The sequence below is a fragment of the Lates calcarifer genome, unplaced genomic scaffold (assembly GCF_001640805.2).
Source record: "Lates calcarifer isolate ASB-BC8 unplaced genomic scaffold, TLL_Latcal_v3 _unitig_5673_quiver_385, whole genome shotgun sequence".
Taxonomy (NCBI): Eukaryota; Metazoa; Chordata; class Actinopteri; family Centropomidae; genus Lates; species Lates calcarifer.
The window spans coordinates 570,696-574,005 of NW_026117659.1; the positions used below are offsets into that span (position 1 = coordinate 570,696).

Consider the following 3,310-nt stretch of genomic DNA (forward strand, 5'->3'; position numbering starts at 1 on the left):
GGATTTGGTAATCCTTTTTTTTTTTTGCTATCCATGATAATGTAATCCATTTTACTTTTGAGTCGGTTTTTCAAAGCAACATCGGATTGGATCAATCTGATCCAGATAGAAACTTTTCAGGATCACCAAATCTGGATAACCAGCGCTCAAATAGGATAGGAAATCACAATGTAGAACTATAGATATGTAAAGAGCAACAAGTAGAATAGCCAGTGTGGGGTCGATACAAGTTTATTTTTATTTGAAACGAAAACACACACACACAAAAAACACCCTCTTCCAGCAGTCCTCTCATCTGAGACCTACAACAAATAAATAAAACATTCATTCATCTGATGTGGAGAGACCAGCTTGTCTGAGCTTGGCCTTTAGGAGGCAGATCTTAAGTCTGGCCTTGGTTTGCTGTAGTTTGGTGAGAGTCAGTTGTTCCTCTGCCAGAGGAATCTGTACTTCTGCCTTTCAGTCTCTTTCGCAGAAGTTCCTTGTTATCATCATCTTTGTTTGATGAAGGATGCTTCAAGCCTTTCCTCTGAGTTCCTGTGGCAACTACTGCTGGCTCTACTAGTGAGGATCCAGCTTCTTCCTCAGTAACAGAGCTGCGATTCAGAATAAATGTGCTCTCTGGATCAGCCTCAGGAGGAACTGGACTCTCTTCCTCAATCCCAGACTCGCCATCCCCTACAACACCTTGAATACTTTGCAGAGCTTGCGACTTCTCACCTTAGACTTAGACGTAGACTTAGACAGACTTTATTGATCCCTTTGGGATGACTCCCTCCACCTCCAATGATGTCGAGGACCACATCTGTGTAATCTCCCCTCTTAAAGGGCTTGTTGCCTCTTTGCGGGTTTTTGGCTTTAGCATGGTCCTTTGTTGCCCTGGCCTTAAGATTCTTCCATCGAAACTTTATTTGGTCTGTGGTCCTCCTCTGGCCAGACCCTACGGCATTCACATCTTCAGTGATTAAAATCCAAACATCATTTTTCTTTTTGTTGGTATCTCCACCCTTAGCAGAATTAAAACTTCCCACTAGACTTAGACTTAGACGGACTTTTATTGTCATTCAGTATGCAGCAAGTGTATACAGAACGAAATTTCGTTTGCATAGGCCTCAGTTTTTACAGTTTCCAGCATAGTGCAAATGTGTGTGCAAAAAATTCTGCAAGCAGAATGGAAATAAATATACTTAAATCTTAAATATGTACAACAGGATTTGCAGCAGTATAGATTAAATATTAAATATTTAAATATGAGTCAAGCAACACTGAGTATATACAGACGGAAGTGAATTTTTAGGTGTTTAAAAGTCTGATGGCTTGGGGGTCAAAGCTGTTGTAGAACCTGGTGGTCCTGCACCAAATACTGCGGAACCTCTTTCCAGAGGCCAGCAGGGTAAACAGTCCATGATGGGGGTGAGAGGAGTCACTGCAGATCTTCCTGGCCCGAGACACACAGCAGTTCTGTGCAATGTCCTGGATGGAGGAGAGAGAAGTCCCGATGATTCTCACTGCTGTCCTCACCACTCTCCTCACATCCTTCCAGTCAGAGGCGCTACAGCCTCCACACCACACAGAGATACAGTTTGTCAAGATGCTCTCTATGGTGCTTCTGTAGAATGTGGTGAGGATGGGTGGGGGCAGGTAGGCTCTTCTCATCCTCCGTAGGAAGTACATCCGCTGCTGTGCCCTCTTCACCAGTGATACAGTGTTTACACTATTGTGTCATAATGGCACCTAACACCCTCTAGTAGTGTGTTGGTTTTGGCAGCAGTGAAATTACAGCTTCTTGAGTCCATGGTTCCATTGCTTTACTATAGTGAACATTGTTCATCATTTATAGGCCTTGGGTCCGATTGCCTCAATTGAACACAAGCCAAAACTAATCAGTGATAATGGGTGTGTTTGAAAAGACCAATTACACAGCCATTTAAATTAGCCTTTCTCAGAGGATTCACAGAGAGACAGTGAAATGGTAGGTGTTGTCCACCACCACTTTGTGAGGAGAGGATACCGTCAAAGGGTGTATGTTGAGCCTACCAAACCACTGGAGCAATACACCACTGAGGAGCTGTATGCCCGGTTTCGCTTTGGGAAGGCTGATATCGAGTACCTTGTGAACCTTCTCTGGCCAAAACTACAACACAGAACCCAAAGGAGTCACGGTCTGTCTGTGAAAGACCAGATCTTCATTGCTCTACGATTTTATGCATGTTGCTCTTTATACCAAGTTATTGGTGACTATATGGGAGTGGCGAAATCAGCTGTGTGTGATGTGGTGAAAGATGTGTCAATCGCACTGGCCAGCCTGGTCAATGAATTTGTTTCTTTCCAACCAGATTGCCAAGCGCAGCTTTTTTCTTTTGGGAAATATGCCCAATATTATTGGAGCAATCGACTGCACACGGGCATATACAAGCACAAGCACCACGCATCCTGAGGGAGAGCGCTCTATATAAAGACCTCAAAACCAACCGACCAGATGAATAATATTAGGAGACGGTGCCTACCCACTCCTACCATGGCTGATGACCCCTTTTCTGACAGCAAATACACCGACACAGGCACACTTCAACACTGCTCATTGCATAGTAAGATGTGTAATTGAGTGTTTAAATGGAGTTCTTAAGAGGCGATTTGCATGCCTTAACTACCTGAGAGCGGAACCACAGAAAGCCTGCAACATAACCCTTGCCTGTATTGTCCTGCACAACATCGCTACCAAGTGCAGTGTCCCTCTCTGTGCTGACAATGATGCACCTGAGCCCCTTGGAGACCCTGACCAACCTCCTGCATTCTGCCAGAACGAGCAAACAGGACGTGCAACAAGGGACACAATAGTTAGACACTATTTCTGATTTGGATTTGTTTTGGATTTCAAAAACCAGTGATGCCATTGCTGTGTTATTCTGTTTTATCATTGCATGCATCACTAAAAAATATTCTAAAAACAAAACAAAAATATCTTTGATTGTGATGAATACACATTAATTAATGACAGAATTAAATATATTATTTGTGGTCAATATTGACAGCTGCTGCTATTGCAGCTTATTTTATGAGGCCAAACTCTTTCTACTTTCCTGTAGGCCTATACTGAAAGGCTGAATGCGTTATAGCCTACCTAATCACTGTAGCCTGATGGCTGAACAAATCAAATTTAAAAATTTGAATAAATAGGATATCTTGTAGGCTATACTGCATGATCCAAATATAGTATTATTAGATACCATTCTAAAGTGTCATTAATTTTGGGCCTGAAATCCACGCTGAATCCACCCTTCTGATGGGATCAGTATAATCCAGAGTTTTT

General features: G+C 42.7%; 1 pseudogene; it reads left to right on the forward strand.

Annotated features, from left to right (window-relative positions):
* Nucleotides 1–1,266: 1,266 nt before the first annotated feature.
* Nucleotides 1,267–2,855, forward strand: LOC127141589 (putative nuclease HARBI1; annotated as a pseudogene).
* The last annotated feature ends 455 nt before the right edge of the window (nt 2,856–3,310 follow it).